This window comes from Danio rerio, chromosome 18, assembly GCF_052040795.2.
Source record: "Danio rerio strain M-AB ecotype USA chromosome 18, GRCz13ab, whole genome shotgun sequence".
NCBI lineage: Eukaryota > Metazoa > Chordata > Actinopteri > Cypriniformes > Danionidae > Danio > Danio rerio.
Genome location: NC_141038.1, coordinates 49641032 through 49666475, shown reverse-complemented (window position 1 = coordinate 49666475; position 25444 = coordinate 49641032). Strand labels below are relative to the sequence as shown.

The following is a 25444-nucleotide window of genomic DNA, read 5'->3' as shown; positions in this document are numbered from 1 at the left end:
TTTGTTGTAAAAGTTTGGGTGTCATTTTCTCATCCTTTTGATCAGCTGTTGGGGTAATATAATGCTTATTTATTTAATGACAAACATAAATGCCAGAAAACAGCGTTGTTTTGGGTTTATTGGGTGCACTGCTGGAGAATGATATAGAATTGTATCAATTTAGCTTGGTAACAGTTTTGTATATGTTTTGCTTGGCCTGATAATTTACTAACTTGATGATAAATTCATGAAGTTTCATTTAAACTTGTTAGTTTAAATAGTTTAAGATACTATGAAAAGCTTCTTGTTTCCAACATGTTTAAGAATATCTTGCACTCTGGGTTGTTGTAATGCAATATCAGGACAAATCTGGACAAACTCAATGTTGGGTTTGTTTGTTTTTTAGTTACCCTTTTATAGCCCAAAAGTTTAGATTTCATGCAATATTGAGTTACAACAACCCAGCATTTATTAGAGCGTATTATATCTAAAATATATAACATCTAAATCAAATTGTGAAAATATAAATGTGACACTAGTGGAAATACCTCAATTGTGGGTTGTTGTTTTTTTCAAGTAAATATTTATGATAAATCTCCTCTAGGTAGAAATATCTTGTTTAAAAAATATTATTTGTTGTTTTAAAAGTTTGTATCATTTTTTTCATCCTTTTTATCAGCTGTTATAGGTAATATAATACTAATTTATTTAATGATGAACACAAATGCCAAACCCAGTAAAACCCAGCAGTCAACTTTATCAAATGAAATGAGTGTAGTTAACTCAAAATTTATTGATAGTTATTTCTACTAATTTGAAAAGAGTTTTAAAACTCATTGTTGAAGGCAATGAGGTAATTAAATAACTCATTACTTCAACTTAAATGGAGTAAATTCATAGTACACAGTACTTTTTAACATAAATGGTTTGTAGTAATCGGTTTCCTCAAACAGTTTGAGTTGCTCTAACTTAGTGGGTTTTACAGTACTCCGTTGGTTTGAGTTCTCTTCATTTATTGGGTTTTACAGTGCTCAAATTGTTTCGTTTACTCAAATAGAGTGAGTTCAAAGTACTCATTAGGATTATTTTTCAAACTTTTTCTTGGGTTTTACAGTGTGGGTTCTTTATTATTTTTATATAAGAAGTTACTGCTAGAAAATAATGTAGAGTTGTATAAATTTAGCTTGATAAGTCAACAGTTTTGTATATTTTTAGCTTGTCCTGATATTTTACTAACCTGATAATAATTAAAATCCTAATGTTTAATGTACATTGAAAAAAAGTGTTGCATCCAGAACTGTTGCAAACAATTTATTTGTGTTGAATTTAAACAAACAAATTCAATTTAATAATGTTCAACTTAATTTATTTGGGCTGAATTTAAACAAACAAATTGTTTACAACCACTTAACGTAAAAAAAAATTGTAAATCCAAGGAATCATCTTTGAATATTTTTTTTCAGTGTAAACTTGTTAGTTTAAACAGTTTAAAATACTATGAAAGGCTTCTTGTTTCCAACATATTTAGGAATATCTTGCATTCTGGGTTGTTGTAATGCAACATTGGGTCAAATATAGACAAACTCAATGTTTGCTACATTTTTTAATTACACTTTATAACCCAACAGTTTAGATTTGATTCAACAATTGGGTACAACAACCCAGCATTTTTTAGAGTGTGTATTTTTGTTAAACAGAAGAAAGAAACTAAATTTGGATTAAACAAAGGGCTATTAAATCATGACAGAAATAAAATTTTAATAAAAGTGTCCATAGCAAATCTAAATAAAGCAATCTGAAGAGAGACCCTTACTGTAAAATGAGCATATGCAATATAACCAAACACTGCAGACATCTTCCATCTGCCAGGATAATAACCCTATCACCTTTTATTGTCCCAAGAACATCCGGTTATGCATCATTTATACGTCAAGAACCTAAAATATTTCACAACCACAATTATAAGCATGCATTTTATTTCTGTTTCAGTGTGAAATATCCCACCCGTCTCATCTGGTGTCATTACGTCTCTCCTTTGAGAGAAGAGTGATGGTGGCCAGAACTCAAGCCGCGGTTGCGTTTTTGTTTTATCGCAGAGAACTGTGAAGCCATTCTCTCTTGTCACGTCACTCTTTCAAAGGCAGAGCGGATCACATGCAAAAGCGAGGGAAGGATGAGAGATAGACAGAGCTGGAGAGAGAGAGAGCATGTAAAGTAGACTCTGCCCTGGGTCTCGGTGGGAATCTATAGTAGTTATTTCTTCATGAGAAACACAAAGGGACCTTGCTGTTGGGGCACTAGGCTGATAAGATACGCCAATAAGCCACTGATATGGTTTCCATAGTAACACAAGGGCAAATTAGAGACAAGGAGCAGAGGCCCTTCCCATCATGACTAAACTGGAACAACGCTTTTTCTTTGTGACCTAATTGGGAACTCCGGCTGTTTTGATCTTAGTTTGACGGTTCACAACAGAAACTATAGCAAAGAAACTCTATTAACATTGCAAATGTTTTTATAAGAATTTTTTTTCTGAGGTTTGTTTTGAGCCAGTAGACTGCAAAATATTTTCAAAACAAAAACACTTTCTTTTGTTTCCACAGATGAATTAATAAACCATATAATTAAATTATATTTATAATACTTGCATTAGATGCAATGTCAAAAACATAAACTGTAAAACCCGATAAGTTAAGATAACTCAAACTGTTTGAGGAAACCGATTGCTAAACCATTTAAGTTTTAAAACCAAATGGTTTGAATACTGTAAACCTAAAAATACAGTCATAAACACAGTTGAAGTCCGAATTATTAGCCCCCGTTTATTTTATTTCCCAATTTCTCTTTAATAGAGAGAAGATTTTTTCAGCACATTTCTAAACATAAAAGTTTAATAAATCATCTCTAATAACTGATTTATTTTATCTTTGCCATGATGACAGTAAAAAATATTTTACTAGATATTTTTCAAGACACTTCTTTACAGACTAAAGTGACATTTAAAGGCTTAACTAGGTTAATTAGGTTAACTAGGCAGGATAGGGTAAATAGGCAAGTTATTGTATGATGATGGTTTGTTCTGTAGACTATCTAAAAAAATATATAGCTTAAAAAGGGCTAATAATTTTGACCATAAAATGGTGTTAAAAAAATTAAAAACTGCTTTTATTCTAGCCTAAATAAAACAAATAAGACTTTCTCCAGAAGAAAAAATATTATCAGACTTACTGTGAAAATGTCCTTGCTCTGTTAAACATCATTTGGGAAATATTTAAAAAATAAAAAAATCAAAGGGGGCCTAATAACTTTGACTTCAACTGTACATTATTTATATGTATATCGTCAAACATTTAGAGTATTATTAGTAACAAATGTTTTAAGTTATCAAGTGCTCATCACAGTACTCATAGATTAGTTTTTAACTCAAATGGTTTGTCACAATGGGTTTTCCCAAACAGTTTGAGTTGCCTTAACTTATTGGGTTTTACAGTACTCAGTTGGTTTGAGTTCTCTTCATTTATTGGCTTTTACTGGGCTCAAATTGCTTCGTTTACTCAAGTGGAGTAAGTTCACAGTACTCATTAGGATTAGTTTTTGAACTTAAATGGTTTGTTGCAATCGGTTTGATCAAACGGTTTGAGTTACCTTAACTTTTTTTTCTAATAATTAGAAAATCTTTTTTTTTCACCTTTATATAAGAGTATACAAGTGCACTTCTTTATTGCTTTACATGCCATATATTTTTTATTTCATCTGCTGTTCTGAAAGTGCGACAGGTGCTACACAGTGCAGATGCTGATAGTGGAAAAACATCACAGTTGTGACGCCGGCCTTTTACTGGACTGCATGAAGGTGAGTAATAACTTCCGCTCCTGCAGTATTAATCTAGGCTGTTATGAGCCATATTCAGCTGATAATGCAGCAGACACTGATAAGAGACATTGAAGCATAAAATAACTTACATCTCTATCGCTTCTCACGTCTTTTTGTTTCCACCTGCGAATTAACATATCATGAAGTTACATTTTTGGTGAACTATCCCTTTAAATTAAATGTCAAAAGCATAGTACTGCACTTTATATTATAAAAGGAGCGCTTATTGTTTTGTGCGGCTCAGTGGCTCTCACCTCACAGCAAGAGGGTCGCTGGTTCAAGTCCTGGCTGTGCCAGTTGGCATTTCTGTGTGGAGTTTGCATGTTCTCCCTGTGTTGGCGTGGGTTTCCTCCAGGTGCTCCGGTTTCCTCTACATTCCTAAGGCTTGCACTATAGGTGAGTTGGATGGCCGTAGTGTATGAGTGTGTGTGTCTGTGAATAAGTGTGTATGGGTGTTTCCCAATACTGGGTTGCAGCTGGAAGGCTGGAAAGAAAATGAATGAATGAACTTATTGAACTTGGTTGTTAAGTTGTTAACACACTTGTTGGTGCGGGTTTCCTCTGGTGCTCTGGTTTCCTCCACAGTCCAAAGTGCGTAAAACATATGCTGGATAAGTTGGCGGTTCATTCCGCTGTGGCGACCCCAGATTAATAAAGGAACTAAGCCGAAAAGAAAATGAATGAATGTATTATTAAATTATTCATTGGTTTAGTCATTTTCTTTCGGCTTAATCCTTTTATTAATCTGGGGTCACCACAGAGGAATTAACCGCCAACTTATACAGCATATGTTTTACACAGCAAATGCCCTTCCAGCCACAACCCAACACTGAAGAACACCCATACACTCTCATTCGCACATATACACTACGGCCAATTTAGCTTACTCAATTCATCTATAGCGCATGTGTTTTGACTGTGGAGGAAACCGGAGCACCCTGAGGAAACCCTCACGAACACGGGGAAAACATGCAAACTCCACACAGAAATGGCAACTGACTCAGCTGGGGCTTAAACCAGCGACCTTCCTGCTGTGAGGTGATGGTGCTACCTACTGCACCACCGTGACAACTGTATTGTCTTATACATAATCATTTGAACTTTATCCCCCGTAATGAAAATTCATTCTTGTGTTGTGTTTGAAATACTGAAAAATATGAAAAACAGTGTGCTGTGGAATATACTGACAGCATTTATGGTGTAAACTAAATTAAATTATACTTTAATGCCATCTCTATGCCAACTTTAATGTTCTGCATTTAAATATATCTGTAAAAACATACAGTTGAAGTAATAATTATTCGCCCTCCTGTGAGTTCTTTATCAAATATTTCCCAAATGGTGTTTAACAGAGCAAGGAATTTTTCACTGTATTTCCTAAAATGTTTTTTTTTTTCTCTATAAAGTTTTGTTTGTTTTATTTCAGCTAGAATAAAAGCAGCTTATAATAAAAAAAAAAAACATTTTAAGGTCAAAATTATTAGCCCCCTTTTTTCGAGTGTCTACAGAACAAACCACTGTTATACAATGACTTGCCTAATTACCCTAACCAGCCTAATTAACCTAGTTAAGCCTTTGAATAGCACTTTAAGCTAAATGCTAGTATCTTCAAAATATCTAATCAAATATGATGTACTGTCATCATGACATAGATAAAATAAATCAGTTATTAGAAATGAGTTAATACAACTATTAAATAGAAATTGGGGGAAAATAAACATGGGCCTAATAATTTGTACATCTACTGTGTGTGTTATGTCAGTTTAAATAAAATTGCAACTGTTTCTGAATAGACAGAGAATCTGGAATATGCACAAGAGCTAAAGTGGGGGAAAGAGAAAAGATGTAGAGCAGGCCAAAGTTGGCCCATGCATGGTAACCTTTGATTTAGCCTGCTATCCCATCTGAGATTGGTTTAGAGATTGTCATTTCAAATGTAATATTTCCTTTTATTTGTTTGTTTTATTGTTAAACTAAAAAAAGCTATCTGATATGAAATGTTTCGATTTAAAGGATGTAAATTAATCAGATTTAGTTTAAAATGTACATACGACGGATAGAGGACAATGCAGAGACTTTTGTGAGTGAATCAAGGCAAAGGCAGATTCTGCTTGACTAGTGTATCCAGCATTGAACTCCACTGTGTTATAAATATTGTTTATGTTTTTATTGGAATAAGTTATAATTTAAAAAAGTTAACTGCATTAGTTAATACGATTCAAAGTAAAATAATAAAATTTTTTAAATATTATGAAAAAAACAACAACACAATCTCACGGCAATTCGTAACTTTTTGATTTAGAGGCTAATTCGCATGAATTTGTACGATCTAATTCGTACAATTAAGTACGATTTGCTCATCCCCCAATGACGGTTGGGTTTAGGGGTGGGTTACGACTGAACTGGTACAAATTCGTATGAATTAGCCACTAAACTGACAAAACGTAAAATACTTACATTTTCTCGTGAGATCAGGCTGAAAAAATCATATTAGGAAATTACTCATGGCAACTTTAATGTAAATAGTTTGGTGTGTTTATCTTCGGCCCAAGGCTATCAATGATATTTGGTGTTCGGTCTTTTCATGTGACAAATTTTGGGCACCCCTGATGTAGGGAAAAGTGAATTTTAGAGAAGTAAATAAGGAAGAAAGAGGGAGATCTAAAGTATGTGCTTGGCTGGCACAGAAGATGTGCTATGCAAATGCAGAACGCAGCATCCTTAACTGTATCCTGTAGGAGTGGTGTGTTTTGTTGACTTTAGCGGGTGTTTTAAAGACCTGCTCGCATGGTCCTTACAGAGCAACACCCTGTTCAAGCCACAGGCGATTGCTTAGGTGTCAGGTTTTTTTTTTTTCAAGGTGTGCCCTGAGGCGGATGGATTTACACACTCTTTTTTTTTTCTTTTTCTTTTTTTACTCTTTATGAGCGCTGACGTTTGAGTCATTTCTGGTGATAAATGAGCCATTTGCATGTTAGTCATTAGGAGACTGTCTGACAGGCTTTCATTTGAAGCATTTGCATATCAATAAAATGTACTCTTTTTTTGAAAAGGAAAGTACAGTGTGACTTTATTTAGTACGAATGCGGTTTCGAGTCAACTGCTGAGTCAACTACGATGTGCCAACATTTAAACGCATCACTTGATGGACTGTATTTATTAGAGCTGCATTTATTTTAGAGTACTTTTGTTTAACAATGCATGCAAAACATCTTCCTTTTTTGCCATAAATGGTTCAGTGAGGAACATTTAACGCACTGTAAAAAATCCACACAGTTCCTTCATGTTGTCCCAACACAAATCAGTTAACTTAATCGTTTTTACAAATTTAAGTGGATTGAACATAAAACAATTAAGTTGTTTCTGTTTTGTTGAAGTTGTTAAAAAAATCTTACATAAGTAGATTGATCAAACATTCATTTTTAAAACATGCATAGGATTCGTTCATTTATTAAAATAATCTTTACAGTAAATATTTGTGGATTGATAAAATGTTCTTCTTGTTAAAAAGCATTTCTTTGAAAAACATTTCACTGTCGGTGCCAATAGCCTAGTGGAGCGTCAACACATACACTGCAAACCCTGCTGTTGTCATTACTAAATATATGAAGTTAATATAACTTGACCTTACTTAAAATACCAAGTTTTGGCATCAAAACTTAAATAGGTGTGTTTAACTTACTTATTAGACAGCAAAAAAATTTTTATTCATATTTTAAGTTCTCTGAACTTAACATTTTTATTTCTTTAAATGATTCACCATGTCTCTATTTAAAATGATTGGTAGCACTTGAAATTCTGCCTTGACACCCGCGCTGATTGATTGATAAATGTTATATGACACAATGTGTTACTTTTGTTTGTGATGCTAAATTTTGCTGAAGCGCAACAGGACAGAGGCACTAATTTAACAGAGAAAAGTTAAATTAGTAAATAAATATTTTTTCTTAATTGATATTAACTGTATTATGAATGAAACCACCAAACAGCCTTAAACAATCAATAAATGGAAACGAAAGAAGAGTTAAATGAAGAAAGGACTAAACAAGGAATGGAAGGAAGGACCAAATGAAGGAAGGAAGGAGCAAACTAATAAAGGAAGGACCAAATGAATAAAGGAAGGATTCGAGGAAGGACTGAACGAACGAACGAATGAAAGAACAAAGGAAGGAAAGAACAAAAGAACAAATTTATGAGTGAACGAATGAAGGGAGGAATGAAGGAAAAAAATGAAGAAATGAAAGAAAAAAGGAAGAACAGAACGAACAAACGAAGGAAGGAAAACAGGAAGATAAATGACCGCACTACAGAATGTTACGTTTACACATCCCTGCACAAACTGCATGCAAACGCATCAACTTTTTACTGTGTAATACTTACTACCCTCTACTTTTGAGTACTTTTAAAAGGGCTGCTTTTTACTCAGACTTTGAGTAATATATACAACAGATACTTTTACTCTACGGCACTACATTTTTGGGCTAGTAATGGTACTTTTACTTGAGTATTTTTTTAAGTACTCTTTCCACCACTGCCCGTGTGCCACCTCAATAGCAACAAAAGTGTTTTGCAGTATAACACAAACACCATAAGTACAATTATTTTATTATTACAGGTACTTACATTAAGATAAAGTGGGACAGTTGCCATTTATATTGAATAAATAAAAACCAAACTAAAAAAAATAAGCGATTAATTAAAACTTTAATCTCTCTTTTAAGTACTGCATGTGTAATTAGTGTTAATTACTACTCATTTAACCGTAAAGTACTACAGTATTCTCAGTGTATTCTTACTTCAAACAGCCCATGTGCTATTTTGAGCACATGTTACTGTCACTCCATTGGCTCTCCGTCTAGGACAGGTTTCGGTGAAGAAACTGAGCCAGCAAAAGAACATAAACAAGAGCGGGAAAGAGAGCGAGCGAGTGTCACAGGGAGCATTCATAGTGTGCAGGTTACAGGCTGATAAAGGACTGGACTTTGCTCTATGGCATGCTGTGGGTGAAGGTAAAATGGCTGCTGATTAGGCCAGACAGAGACAACGACAGCCGAACAGCATGATTAAATTTTCCTTTCAGAGGCAGATTGATCTTGGCTTGATCACTGTGTCAACAAAACAGAAAGCTGGTGTTCTCGTCACCATAGGCCTCAGAGTCGCAGTCAAATGCAGTCTCTGTCTGTGAGGTGGTTCATTATACCTTGAACTCACGATATAGAGTTGGCCTAAATGCTTTAAAACCTGCATATGGATTTAGTTATATATATATATATTATTTTCCAATGTCAATTTCCTTTTTAAGTTCAATTAAATTAGTTTTCAGTTAAATTAGTAAATAGTTAAATCAGTAGTTAAATTAATCAATTGGTTTAATCAGCGGTGCAAAAGAATATTATGTTTTAATATCGAGTTAAAATATGGGAAATTTATTCAATTTAAATAAAAAAATCTAGCCAAAAATGACATAAGTACATGTAAGTTCTGTATTTAATTTCTATTTTGAGATGAAATCAGTTAATCCCTTTATTAAATAGGCTATTATATGCAGCCCTTTACAAAAAGTGCAACTAACTTTAGTAAGGGGGTATATGGAAACATGGAGACCACTTTTAACATTCATAGTTTCTCTATTAGACTGTGGCTAATAAATTTTAGCATAATAAGTTGTGGGCGTCATGGTGGTGCAATGGGTAGCACAATCAGATCACAGCAGGAAGGTCGCTGGTTTGAGCCTCGACTGGGTCAGTTGGCGTTTCAGTGTAGAGTTCTCCACATGTTGGCGTGGGTTACCTCCGGGTGCTCTGGTTTCCCTTACCAGTCCAAAGACATGTGTTATAGGTGAATTGGGTAGGCTAAATTGTCCGTAGTGTATGTGTGTTAATGAGTTTGTATGGATGTTTCCCAGTTATGAGTTGCAGCTGGAGAGGTATCCACTGCGTAAAACATATGCTGGATAAGTTGGCGGTTCATTCCACTGTGGCGACCCCAGATTAATAAAGGGACTAAGTCAAAAAGAAAATAAAAGAATAAATGAAAAATGGTCTCCAATCTCCATGTAAATTGTAAGTTATATGATGTTTTTGTTATAGAAAACGGGACATTTTACCAGAAACGTACATTTTCCCTTATAAACAATGTGACTGGGTCTGACTTTAACGTTTGTCGACCTTAAAAAATTATACAAAACAAGCATAAAACCATTTGATTCAATGATAGAGCGCATTCTTCATCACTGTCAGCTTCTTCTACGTCAAATGATGTCCCTTCCAAATCAGTCTTGCATATTTTATGTTAAATGTAATGCAAATGTGACAGGAGTCAGGACTAACACAAACATGAGCAAAATTGTACATTTATTTGTATTATATATGTGTTAATCATGATTTCATGTTTTTAATCAATTGATGTGAAAGATAACAACTTAAACTTGCTATTCCTGATGTTTTTTCTTCTAAATAACAGTTTTTAGGATAATAAAACTCTTAAAGCTGTAGGTTTAATTGGGCTGAAGACTAGGCATGGGCCGGTATAACATTCTGACGCTATGATAACCTTAAATAAAAATATCATGGTTTCTTGTTATCACAGTATTGTGATTACTGCTTTAACATATATTTCTTTTAAATGTCTGGGTTAAAAAAAAATCCACCTTTGAAAACAATATATTTTATTTTTTGAAAGATTTTTAAAATATTTTGTAACAGTAAAAATGTCAGGCTAAATAATTAATCCATTATTCATTGACTTCTGCTGTCTTAATTAGTTTTAAAAACACATATTTCTTTACAATTTAAAATGGCTTCTTTGGATATTTTTTTCTGCTGGAGATACTGTTGTCCTAAAAAAAAATGTAAATAAAAAAAATCTTACCTTAGGAACGGTATTACAGAACATTTTGGTGGTTTTAAAACCTTGACTTTTCCATACCGCGGTATATCTTGAAAATGGTTGTCCCATGCCTACTGAGGACATAAGGACAATGGTAGGGTTTGTACATTTGTAAAGTGTTTTTAATAAAAGGAAAAAAGGTCTGAAAACGAAATAAATGACTCCTTTACACAACAACTCACAGAAATTTCCAAAATTTTGGGCATAAAATACTTTTTATTACCTGTATTTATGTTTTTATTTCAGTGACAGATAATGTACGTTCCTGGTAGAATGTAACAATAACTGATAGTGGTGATGGTAGCGAGTAAAAATGAAGAGAACGATCTCTAAACGTGTCCACCATCTTGTTATTATTGCTAAAATGTTCTACATGACTAGGCTAATATTGTGTTTGAGTGAAAAAAAATTGTACAGGTTACATTTATTCCGAATTAAAATACAATGTCATCATTATAGACCCTTTGGACTGATTTCCTCGTGCTGAATGATCTTTATATCGCCATCTGTTGTTGATCTGCGGATTAGTTAAATTTCATCGTCAGTTTTACAACACTGGCCATCTGAAGAATCAGCTGATTTTTAATCGCCAATGATCACCACACCAGATCGGATGTAAACAGTAAGAAAATGTTCCTACGAACTTACTAAATATCGTCTGCACTTGTGCTTCGGGTCCTGTTTTCCCCTGTTGGACGCTGGCTTTTTGTAGTGTAAGTTGTAACGTCAACTGGTTCTTTTTAAGGGGTTACCAACGGTTAGACCTTTCCATTTTTCATGCTAACGTTAGCTAATCTGTTAAACGGCCTTGACACGTGAGGTAAAAAATGAACATGAAGCTTTCCTGAGAAATTCGACCCGACATTTTCAACATTTAAATTAGCCTAATATGTTAAGGACACCATCATTTATTGGGATAAGGCAAGGGTTTTTTGTAGTCATTTACAATGGTATCTGGTTAATATTTAATCCAAATAACCTTTGCTTTAATAACCTACAAAGACGGTGTGAATGAACTGTAGTTGTATATTTAATAATTATTCAAGGGTAAGAAAATCTGCAAAATACAGTACTTTGCATTCGTTGCCTTCCAAAAAATAACACTTGTCTGTTATATATTTATTTATTTAAGAGCAATTCCAGCGTTATGGATGTGACATTTAAAATCTCAAAACAAATTCACAGACAATGTTGAAGTCAGAATTATTAGCCCCCTCTGATTTTCCTTTCCTTTTTAAAATATTTCCCAAGTGATGTTTAACAGAGCAAGGAAATTTTCTTAGTTTGTCTGATAATATTTTTTTCTTCTGGAAAAAAGTTTTATTTGTTTTATGTTGGCTAAAATAAAAGCAATTTTAATTTTTTTTTTTAGTTTTATGAACCATTTTAAGGTCAAAATTATTAGCCCTTTTAAGCTAATTTAAGCCCTTTTAAGCTATTTTTTCGATGGTCTTCAGAACAAACCACTGTATTACAATAACTTGCCTAACTACCCTAACCTGACTATTTATTAACCTAATTAATCTAGTTAAGCCTTTAAATGTCACTTTAAGCTGTATAGAAGTGTCTTAAAAATATCTAGTCAAATATTATTTACTTCTTTATTTAAACTTATTTATTTAAATTATTATTTATTTAACCTCTTGAACAAGGTTATCATGCCATGCCTAGTCTGTTTGTATTTATTTATTTACTTTAATATTGTGACAGATTTGTTTACCAGGATCCATCTTTGGTGAATACTACAAATATATAAATCAATACATTGATATTTATTAAATAAATGAGGAGATAAGGAGATTTTCCCAATGTGTAAAGAGCTTTGAATGTCCAGAAAAGCACTATATAAATTTAAGGAACTATTATTATTATTATTATTATTATTATTATTATTATAAATCAATTACAATGCTCAGTATTTAAATTACAGTTTGTTTAAATAATGTCAAAACAACATTGAATCTATTATTATACTAAAGGCTATGCAGATGTTTCAAAATATCCGCTTTTGTATAAAAATTCACCATCTGCATTGCATATTGCTTTTATGAAAGGAAATAATCCTGAATTATTTACATTTTAGCAAAACACACCTTGTTTTGAAAAAAAAAACAATATAAACATTATTGTTAACACTATTATAACATTGTATTTACAATATAAACATTTAAATTAGCCTAATATGTTAAAGACACATTAATTTATCAGGATAAGCCAATTGGGCTATTTTTGTAATTATTTAAAAATAGTATCTGCTTAATATTTATTCCAAATAATCTTGGTGTTTTTAATAGTGTTGCTTTAAGAGCCAACAAAGACGGTCTGATAAAATGTAATTGCATATTTAATTATTATTCAGGGTTACTTTATTTAAGCAAATCTGCAAAATGCAGTACTTTGCATTTGTTGCCTTCCGAAAAATAACACTTGTCTTTAATTAATTAATTAATTAATTAATTAATTAATTAATTTATTTATTTATTTATTTATTTATTTATTTATTTATTTATTTATGCATTTAATTATGCATTTTTGCATTTATTTATGCATTTTTTAAATATTGTGACTTTATTTACCAGGATCAGTCCTTGGTGATATCTACAAATATATTTATCAATTTATTGATAATAAATAAATAAATAAATTACAATGCGCACAATTTAAATTAGTTTGTCACGTTGCTTTTATTAAAGGAAATAATTGTGAATTATTACAATTTCAGAAAAAATACAGATTGTTTTGCTAAAAAATAAATCAGTTAACACAACCTGAAGTAAAAGTAAAAAAAAAAAAAAAAACTTAAAAAAAAGTCAAACAAATGTGCAAAAGAACAAAATAAAGACAATTAATCATGGTGGTATTATAATAGAAGTGAAGTAACCTTGTTTTTGGCACATTTGCGTGACCACTAGAACCTCTAGTTTTACTAAAAATACCATGGTTAAACTATTGATTGGTTGATTTGTGGTTAACTGTGTGTTTTTGTTGTAGTTTAACCATGTTTAATTCTCAAACAGGCAGTTTTAATCGTGTCCAACAAAGTGAATGCATTTGTGTGCAAGAATCTCTAGTGCTAAAACAGACCAAATCATGCTGAAACTGCACTTTTGTGTAGAAGAAAAGAGGTTTGTATGGTCTAAAAGTCACATAGGCTGTGATATGTGTGAGTGTGCATTATTGCGTTGGTGATTTACGAGGCCATGGATAGTGGTTGTCAAGTCAGGCTGTGTTGTCTTTTGGTCTAGTCAAGACTGACACTGCCTTCCTGATCTGTCCCCTTGTGTCCACATGGAGCCCAGATGTGCGCAGACATTCCTGTTGAGTTCATTCCCATAGTGTCTTCAAACCCACACACTCACACACAAACCTCACCTTTGACCTCTGAAGACACTTTCGAGATCAGATATCTGACTGAATTGATAAAGGCCCTTAAAAAGAGCCTTCCAAAGTTATTATTGCATTCTACTAAATAGCTTTTTTGAAATGTAGCCAATAGCAAGGTTGAATATCTTCCACACCTCCGCGAGTAATAAAATTGTAGAGTAAATTGTGCTTATTGTAGAGTGTGTAGAGGTTAGTGGGTCTGAACTAAAAGTGTAAAGTGGAGTTTGACCAGAAGACTGCAGCTGAATGACTGTCGGTCATAACACAAACATAAAAATACGGCAGACTGATAACAAGCAGGTGCAGACATATTGAGTTGAGTTATCTTCTGAAGTAAAACACACCCTCGTTCTTCACTAACATTGTTTATCGCAGGCTCCGCCCCTTTTATGTATGACATCATCTACAGTGTGAAATACTCATCCTCACGTGTCGGTGATTCAATCAGTTATTTATCATGCAAATTGCTGTTTTAAAGCAGGGCCAGATTAACCAATGGGCATTGTGGGCACCAGCCCAGGGGCATGTGTGCACTTGGGGCCCCTGCAAGGGGGTAAAATGACGATTTTGGAGTGTCTATTTAGGCTAAGTGCAAATAGCGCACCTTGTTGGAATAAGCTATTTGAGCAACTTTCCGCCCATCACTGTTTGATTGACAGAGACAAATTAACTAAAGAGCACAATTGACAGCAGCGTGAGTGGCGTAGCTCGTAAAGCGCATGGCAACATGTTTTGACCAATCACCAACCCAATCACCAGAACATTATTGAGCATGTCCGGAGTAAGATGAAGTAGGAGGCTTTGAAGATGAATCAAAAGAATCCTGATGAACTCTGGGAGTCCTGCAAGAACTCTTTCTTTGCCATTCCAGATGACTTTTTATTAATCAGTGATTTGGGTCATTGCAGAGATGTATGAATGCAGTCCTCCAAGCTCATGATGGAGTCAGACACAATATTAACTCTTTCTCCACTGCAGCATGACTTTATATTCTATACTCGACATTATTTCTGTTCAGTGACAAGACTTTTGTCTAAGCAGCGTCAGACCTTACTGTCCTGGGGCCTCATGTATCACTGCTGTGTACGCACAAAAACTTTGCGTACGCCAGGTTTCACGCTTAGAATCCCTCACGTTTGGATTTACTAACAATGAACTGAACGTGGGAATGTGCGCAGCTCCACGCCAGCTTTCTGGCTGGTGTACGCACATTTTTTGTGCGTGTCTGTTTTATTTCCATTGGCGACTCCTAGAAGCAGTTGTGTTAAATTCCTCTCTACAAAGTGTCTGAGCCTTGCAATGGCAGCTGTATGAGACGGGTTCATCTAGCAGGTATATAAGGTTTCCATACCATGCAGTTGACCAGCCAAACATTAAAGCGCAATTTGAAGCGGTCGCCTGTTTTCCCAATGTAATCTGAGCTATCTACCGCACGCACATTGCTATAAAGACACTATCTGAAGATGAATTTGCATACGTGGATCAGAAACATTTCCATTCAATAAATGTGCAAATAAAATATGATGCACAAACTTATTAATGATTCCTACTTGTCTTTCTCGTGATAAATAGTTGGCAAAATCTGATATGTAGCGGGGGAAAAAAGAAAGAGTTCATCAGACGCTGGATTCGAATCGAGTTCATGCTCGAACGTGTCAAAACATGTTGACATGCATCTTACTAGCTGCGCCACTGAGACTATTAAGGGTACTGCAACATTTTACAGATATAAATCACACTATTTCTTTTTTTAATTCACTCAGTGTGATGTTTAGACCCAACTGTGTTAACCGTATCAGCTAAACTCTCCCACTCTATTTTTTTCTTTTGTTGTTAATTCCGGAGAACAAACTTGCAAATAACACCGCTTTTCTCCGGTCTACCTCCGAAAGCAGCACCTCCATTTCACATTCTGTTCAAAGTTTCCCTTTTTGCTTGCTTTTGCCTTTGCTTTTTCGTTGGGTTTTGCCAAAGTAGAGTCATTAGCATATTCATACGGGGGAGGAGGCAGGGAGGGGTTTTGCGCTCGTGCATGTTGCGCTTAGTTTCATGTTCATTCGGATGTACAAAAGAATATGCGTGAGATTCGGCGTACGCAGTGTTTCATACATCTGAATTTTTTTCTGCGTACGCACATTTACAGCTTTGTGCGTACGCAATGTTTTAGTATGATTTCCACGCAAGTCTTCAAACATGAGGCCCCTGATGAAATCATTAAAAATCAAGGCATGATCGTATTTTATTTTGGTAATATAAGCGTAATCTAGAGGCCTTTTCATATAAGCGACTTCTGATACCAAATGATCAGCTAGAAGTCAAGTTATTATTTGTTGTTCCTAAACCTTGGATAGGCGACAAGATTTTTGTTAGGTATTGTAGACATTTAAAACTCTCTCTTTGATAAATGAAAAATAGTAAGTAATCTCTTCAAGTGTTCATCCCCCAGATTGTTTAAAACATTAGATAAATTGTAAAATACACATATCACAGAAACACGTCTGCTTAGTCTATGCCTTATTTAAATGTCTAATGGCTGCTGGCATGAAACTATTTTCATATCATTAAGTTCTACAGCTTGATACTAAAAACCTGTGACTAAAAGGAAGGAGCTGAGTGTAGGGGATGAGTAGTGTCACTTAAATTTTGAATTTGTAATTCTCTTTAGCTCTCTTCTGGTGTACACAGCCTCCAGATTGGCCAGTGACACCCCAGTCAGCTCTCTGGAGCATCAACTAACTGATTTAGGCCCTGTTCACACTTGTACGTTTTAGTTTTAAACTGGCGTTAAAGAATGAAAATGATCCGTGTCCGCACTAGCGTTTCACCCAGCGTTGTCGCACATCACGTGACCACACACACACTCTCTGGCATGCGCTGCAGCATATCTAGCCTGATGAGAGCTGTGCTCGTCGGACTGTTCATCAAGGATCTACCACTGGATCTAATCTCACTATATTTGTTAAACGTGATATTTAATTCATCTTGTTGTCTATATCTAACAACATATTCTCCGACTTTGGTCTTTTGAATCTATTACTTGTTCTCAGGTAATGTGTTTTGGCTGAGCGCAGAGATAAGTTAATAAATAATGTAACCATGTACGTTTTGTATATTGACTGATTGCTTGCCTTTATTTCTTATAATGTATAAACTTATTGTACGTTATACTTTTATAATGGCCATTATTGATTATTAAAACTGATATTCAGCAAAAGAGAGGGCATGTTTCGTATTTTTAATGAGAATGAAAGGAGGCAGTGATGTTATCGGTTCCGTTTTGTTATAAATAAGCATACAGTTAAGATGACGCTCATATATGCAGCACGACGCCTCAACATTTCTGCTGTTTGTTAAGTTGCTAATATCAAAATGAAAATAGCAGTTCCTTAAATAATTTTTTAATTTTATTGTTAAGAAAGTGAAATAACGCATCCAGGATGATGTGAATAAGGTTATAAATTACACTCTTCCCTTTGAAGATTTACCTGACGTGTCCTCGGGAGTTTGTTTTTCATATTAAACTTGCGAAGCCTGAACTTACAAGGAGAGGATGCAGGACTGAACTGTGTGTAGGCTACTTAATATTGAGGAAAAGCCCCAATCAGATTTCCCCCATCCACAGCAGCATTTTAGAATGAAAACAGCCTCTCCAGCGTTTATAAAACGCTCTGTCCAAACTCGGGCGTTGCAAAACTTATGCGGTTTAAAACTAAAACGTATTTGTGTAAACGGGGCCTTAGTATGTTTTCATTCTTAACTGAAAGGTTCCCAAACCATGACACGATAAAGTAAATGATATAACAGATCCAAGAAAAGCATGGTAAAAAAAATAATCATGTGTTAATCAACATGGAATCGGTTTAACTTCTTCAAACAGAATAGTCACTGGTGCCCCCTTTACACAATATTTCACAATTTTTATGAAAGGAAAGTTTAGAGTCAATAATTGTGCCAAGGTATTTGTATGATTGCACACTTTCGACAGTTTGTGAGCAGCCTTCCTAAAATCGATGACCTTATATTTTTGTCTTTAATGCAATGGACTCAAAACATAACATTTTATTTAGAAATTCTTTATTTACAGGGTACTATGCACACTATTAATTTCTGTCAATGTCTTTTTAATCATTTCAGTCCGTTATGTGAGATTTGCAGTGTAATACAGATGAAATGCACTGTAAAAAATGCTGGGTTCCACATAAATACTTCATGTTGTCCCAACACAAACCGATTAAGTTAATTTGAGTGGATTAAACCTAAAACAATCAACCCCAAAAATGCAAGATTTGTGTTGATTCAGCTCATTTTAAATATAGTTTGAACAAAAAGCAAAAATCATTAGTGCTAGAAGGTTATCAAACACAATTACTACATTTATTTGTCATTTTTTTACAATATTTGGCTGCAGGCAATCAAAATAAAGTTTTTCCTGATCTTTCTTGTCAAATATCTCACTGTATTTGCAAAGAGCTGACTTCAAAAGCCAACCCTCGTTTTTTTTTAAGTAAACTTCTTTGAAAGCAACCTCTCATTTGCATGTGTCGCCCGAGGGAACTTTAAGCAAAAATAACAATCTTCTTACTGCATCAGCTTGTCTCGACCAAATTAGCGACGCGTTCAATTGACATCCTTTTTGCCTGCAGCCTCAACTGTAGCTCTTGACAATTATGCCTTACATCTGACTGAAGATGGTCAGATAAACATCTCTGGCTTAATAAGTTCGAGGCCGGTCCACTTCTCAGGCCAGCCCCTGCCACTGTCCCGTTACTGCAAAGAGGGGGGTGTTTTTGTGTCCTGCCAATCTCAAGTTCCCCTCGTTTACACCAATTAGCAATGACAGGAATCCAGCTGGGCCAAATTAATGGTCCACCAGCACCCTGCTCTCCTTACAGCAGCGCAAGGGTCTAAAAACAACACCCGCGTGTGAGAAAGAGAGAATCACATCATTCACTAGCCATAGCACTGGAATGTGTCGAATACTTCCCTTCCTCATACACCAACACATTCTCTCATGTCTGCCCTCACACACATCTGTACCTTCCTCTCTAACATACATACACAGCTCTTGACATGGACATCGCCTGGAATGTAATAAACACATTTTCTTTATGTTCACCGTTCTATGTCTGTCAGAAATAATGTGTTGTAGGCTCCTCTCCATCTCGAAGAAATCTAAATTTATGTTTATTTTGCTAGCGTGCTTTGTTATTATTTTATGTGAACATATATTCTGTGCAGGTTAATACACTGAAAATTTATTTTTGTTTTGGTAATCTTCATTTAAAGTCATTTAAATGACATTTGCTTCTGCGTTTGGAGCGTCGGTCCTTCGCTGTTGACGTCAGTTTAACGCTTCAGCAACAATATTCTTAGCCACGCCCCTCTTACTGTTAGAGTGCTGAGCGAATGATGCACAAAAAGAAAGCCCCGCCCCCTACTCTGTATTCAATTTCAGTTGGAAGTACATCTACAAGATTTTTGTCATATGATGTCGCCTCACAGCAAGAAGGTCGCTGGATTGAGCCTCGGCTGGGTCAGTTGGCGTTTCTGTGTGGAGTTTGCATGTTCACGTGGGTTTCCTCAGGGTGCTCCGGTTACCCCCACAGTCCAAAGACATGCGGTAGCGGTGAATTGGGTAGGCTAAATCGTCCTCAGTGTATGTGTGTGAATGAGTGTGTATGGATGTTTCCTAGAGATGGGTTGCAGCTGGAAGGGCATTCGCTGTGTAAAACATATGCTGGATAAGTTGGTGGTTCATTCCGCTGTGGTGACCCCAGATTAGTAAAGGGACTATGCTGAATAGAAAATGAATGAATGAATGAATGAATGAAATCAGTCTCATACTTATAGAAACAGATGGAAGTTCTGTCTTCATTTGTTCAGGTATCATTTGTTTATAGCTGGCAGCTTGCTCTCTGCCACTCTCACATGGTTACTCACTAAAGCTAAGCAGGGCTGTGCCTGGTCAGTACCTGGATGGTAGACCAGATGGGAAAGCTAGGTTGGTGACAGAGAGGTGTTATTAGTGAGGCCAGCAGGGGGTGCTCAACCTGTGGTCTGTTTGGATCCTAACACCCCAGTATAGTGAAGGGGACTCTATACTGCTGAGTGAGCGCCGTCTTTTGGATGAGACATGGCCCTGATTCTCTGGTCGTTATAAATCCTCCAAGGACATGTTGTACAGATGAATTGGGTAAGCTTAATTGTCCGTAGTGTATGTGTGTGAATGAGTGTGTATGGATGTTTATATCCCATCTCAGTAGCACCAGAAGTGTTCTGCAATACATTATGAACACAGTAAGTAGATTGTATTTATATTTTTATATAAGTAGTTAAGGACACTTAATATAAAATGGGACCCAAAAATCTAAGATAAGAAAACAAAGTAATCAGTCAGAATTATTACCCCTCCTGAATTATTAGCCCCCCTGTTTATTTTTTCCCCAATTTCTATTTAACAGAGAGAAGATTTTTTTCAACACATTTCTAAACATAATAGTTTAATAACTCATTTCTAATAACTGATTTATTTTATCTTTGCCATGATGACAGTAAATAATATTTTGCAAGATATTTTTCAAGACACTTCTATACAGCTTAAAGTGACATCTAAAAGCTTAACCAGGTTAATTAGGTTAACTAGGCAGGTTAGGGTAATTAGACAAGTTATTGTAAAATGATGGTTTGTTCTGTAGACAGTTGGGGAAAAAATTAGCTTAAAGGGGCAAATAATTTTGACCTTAAAATGGTGTTTAAAAATTAATAACTGATTTTATTCTAGCCAAAATAAAACAAATAGGACTTTCTCCAGAAGAAAAAATATTATCAGACATACTGTGAAAATTTCCTTGCTCTGTTAAACATCATTTGGGGAATATTTAAAAAAAGAAAAAAAAATTCAAAGGGGGGCTAATAACTTTGACTTCAACTGTATATATACATATTTATAAGCTTCATAATTTCTGTGCTCTCCATTTATCAATAAACCAGGGGCAAGAGATATAATTACGACTTTCTAGATGACATTACGTAGGTCGTTAAACATGGCGAGTAATAATTGGTTGAATAAAGAAGCCTTATTGTAGACAAAGTGTAGTCTAAACACAGCATAAGTTGAAGTAAAAGAAATTGAACACACTTGCTGAATGTCAGTAGTACACTTATGCAACAGGTCGGTAAAATACCTGTCAGTGTTTTAATATTTGGAGGTTTCCCCCAAAGCTGAACAGAGGTTTACCTTTTTTCCCCTCTCCTCCCTCAATTTTTTCCATCGATCTGTTTTTAGGCTGCTGGGGTCCATAAACAGCCAGGAGGGGAAGGAGAGAGAGGTGGACAGATGAATAGAGGTAATGTCCAACAGCGCTCGGTGCCACTGGAGCCTTGAGTGTGACACACCAATAAGCCTTAAAGGGAAAGTTCACACAAAAATCATTCACTCATCCTTGGGTTTCTTTCACCTTTTCAACACAAAGGAAAATATACTGAAGAATATATAAAAATTTTTTTTATTTTTTTATTCCTAGTGTGGATATCAATGGCTGCTTCTTTTCCAGAATACCTGTTTTGCATTCGACAGAAAAAAGAAATTCACAAAGTTAAGAACCACTTTTTTTAGGGGGGAGGTGAACTATAGTTTGTTTTCTTTTCCAAATAGTTATAATTTTTCACAGTATTTCCTATAATACATTTTTTTTTTCTGGAGAAAGTCTGATTTGTTTTACTTCAGCTAGAATAAATTTAATTTTTTTTATAAACTTTTTTAAGGTCAATATTAAGCAATGAAGCCCTATTAAGCAATATTGTCTTTCAGTTGTCCACAGGACAAACCATCATTATAGAATGTTTTGGTTAATGACCCTAACTTGCCTAATTAACCTAATTAACCAAGTTAAGCCCATAATTGTCAATTTAAGCTTAATATTAGTATCTTGAAAAATATCTAGTAAAATATTATGTATTGTCATTATGGCAAAGATAAAAGAAATCAGTGAGTAGAAACAAAGTCCTTTAAGGCAAGTCATTTCACTTGGTGGACATTTTTAAAACTCCTCTTGGACAGTATGCTCAGGCATTCTGTCTGAATGGGGAAACATCAAATTCTCCAAAACTGTTTACAACTACATTACATATTTAGAACCACCAACAAAATTAAAAAAACAACTGCCTTATAAGTTTAGTTTCTAAACGTCTAAATCAAACAAAATCTGCATATTTTTTCAGGATGCCCTAATGTGCATGCGCACTCGAAAGGAACGAGATCACGACCCCAACCTCCTATATGGCACATTTTCGTCCTCCGGATAATGCTTCGTCTGATTGTGCTGCTCTTCTGAAGTAATTCACAACTTGGTCTTGTTTGCGAATCTCCTCCAGAAATGACAGCGACTCATTCATTCATTTTCTTGTCTGCTTAGTCACTTTATTAATCCGGGGTCGCCACAGAGGAATGAACCGCCCACTTATCCAGCACGTTTTAATGCAGCGGATGCCCTTCCAGTCGTAACCCATCTCTAGGAAACATTTACACACACACTCATACACTACGTACAATTAAGCCTACCCAATTCACTTGTACCGCATGTCTTTGGGCTGTAGGGGAAACTGTAGCACCCAGAGGAAACCAACATGAACGCAGGGAGAACATGCAAACTCCACACAGAAACGCCAATTGAGCCGAAGATCAAACCAGCTACCTTCTTGCTGTGAGGCAACAGCACTACCTACTGCACCACTGCTTCGCCAATGACAGCGACTCTTGGTTTACAAAGAGTTTGTGGGCGTTTGAGTAGTTGCTGTCATGTAGTGTGCGGTTGACAGAACGGACTGTACCTCCATCTGTTTCACAAAAGACATTTCTGCACAAAGCAATTGAATGACAAATTGAATAAAGAAGTAAAAAAAAAAACGGAAGTTGTGGTTTTTGTAAACCCTGCTCCAATTAACTTTTAATTAACGTTTAATTCAGGGGTGCCCAAACGTTTTCGTATGAAGAGCCAAAAACCAAATATCATTGAGAGCCGTGAGCCGAAGGTATATATACCAAACTATATAACATTAAAGTCGCCATCTTTCAAAATTAATAGAAAACATTAATTTAAATCATATTAACTAATGCAGTATAACTTTTTAATTATAACTTACTGCAATAAAAACAAACACATTTATAACACACACTCTCAGAAATAAAGGTACAGGAGCTGTCACTGGGGCAGCACCTTTTCCGAAGATACATATTTGTACCCAAAGAGCCCACAGTGCTACCTCAAAGGTGCATATTAGTGCCCAAATGTACCTAAAAAGTACTTTTTAGGTACCATTATGGACCCTTCAGGTACAAATATCTACCTTTTAAAAACATACTGCCCCTGTGACAGCTCCTATACCTTAATTTCAGAGAATGCAGTGGAGTTCAATCCTGAATACACTAGTCAAGCACAATCTGCCTTTGACTTAATTTGCTCACCAAAATACCTGCATTGCCGGGTGATAGTATGTGCATTTAAACAAAATCTGATTCATTTACGCCATTTAATCGAAGCATTTAATTTCAGTTAGCTTTTTTCAATAAAACATCGAAACATCCCCATCATCCTCTCTCTCTTCTCGAAGGGATGGTGGGCCAAATAAAGGTTAACAGAGAGCCAACTTTGCCCCTCGGGTCCTAGTTTGGGCATGACTGGTTAAAATACATGAGGGCAAGTTATGTGTCAGAGCTTTATAATAACAGTAAAGATATATTATGAATGAATTAAAATCCATTTTCCAGGTTATTGCATGGTTTAAAATGAATAAAAAGCAAAATACCTAACATAACTTACAGATGTTTGAGACGTATAAGATGGCGTTTCATGTAACATACTGAATTAAACATGCAATATTCATTTAGAGATTACATTTTTGTTTTAATCCATACTCTAGGCATTTTTTACTTTACTTACAACATTGAAAATTTACTATGATAAGGACAAGTAATGTGCTCAAGTTTAGTAATCAAGTGCTCCTTCAAAAGACTATGATGGTGCCTTTCAGTGGCTTTTCATCAGGATCTCATTCATCCATTCATTTTCTTGTCGGCTTAGTTCCTTTATTAATCCAGGGTCGCCACAGCGGAATGAACCGCCAACTTATCCAGCTAGTTTTTTACGCAGCAGATTCCCTTCCAGCTGCAACCCATCTCTGGGAAACATCCACACACACATTCACACACACACTCATACACTACAGACAATTTAGCCTACCCAATTCACCTGTACCACATGACTATGGACTGTGGGGGAAACCGGAGCACCCGGAGGAAACCCATGCGAATGCAGGGAGAACATGCAAACTCCACACAGGGAGAACTCATCAGCATTTTTGTTCATTCATTTTCCTTCAGCTTAGTTCATTTATTCATCAGGGGTCACCACAGCGGAATGATCATATTATATCATCATATGTTTTACACAGCAGATGCCCTTCCAGTTGCAACCCAGTATTGGGAAACACCCATACATACTCATTTACACACCTATCAGCCAATTTAATTTTTTTTTTTCAATTCATCTATAGCGCATGTGTTTGAACTGTGGGGAAAATCATGGGGAGAGCATGCAAACTACACACGGAAATGCGACTGACCCAGCCGAGGCTCAAACCAGCGACCTTCTTGCTGTGAAGCAATAGTGGTAACCACTGAGCCGTTGTGTCGCCCCTTAAGAGAATTAATAAATGGATGTATTTTTTAATTTTCTAAAGCAAAAATGCCTTGCATGACTTACATGATACTTACACTGACCAAAAAAAATTCCTTTCGCTCAGGAATTGCTCGTAAATGTTACAAACACACAATTGTCACATAACAGGCCGAAATAAATGTGCAATTTAGATTTTATTTACATGTAAAACATTTTCTAAAAATCATTCTTGACGGTGCAGTCAGGGCTTGCTTACCTTCCTGAGCGCCACTTAAAATGCTTTCCCTAAGAGTTCTGCTTTTGAGTATTCATATGCTCACAGATGCTCACTGTTTTAGGGTCAATGCTTGTATTATAATAGGAGGACACTGTATGAAATAGCAACAGCGCCTTGCAGAGATTTATGGATTTCCGTGGCCAGACAAACTGCAGCGTAGTGTTGAGACTCCAAAGAGCATCATCATTTAATCATCCTCATCATCAATGGGGCCTTATACATTTTGCTTTAAACCACTCCAGTAATGTTTATTTTTAACATTGAGCAGTTATTGAACAGAGAACATAGTGGAATGAACCACCAACTATTCTGGCATATGTTTTATGCAGCAGATGCCCTTCCAGCTGCAACCCAGTACTGGGAAACA

General features: G+C 35.4%; 1 long non-coding RNA gene across 5 annotated transcripts in view; it reads left to right on the top strand.

Moving 5' to 3' along the window:
* Nucleotides 1–25444, top strand: part of LOC137488230 (uncharacterized) — a 72987-nt gene that overhangs the window by 9811 nt on the left and 37732 nt on the right. For 2 of the 5 annotated variants that reach the window (XR_015515402.1, XR_015515400.1), the window contains exons 1-2: nucleotides 11262–11362; nucleotides 21410–21470. This is a non-coding gene — a long non-coding RNA (uncharacterized LOC137488230). Of the gene's footprint in view, nucleotides 1–11261; nucleotides 11454–21409; nucleotides 21471–25444 lie in introns of those variants that run through there. The other 3 variants (XR_015515404.1, XR_015515403.1, XR_015515401.1) reach the window with 2 other exon arrangements.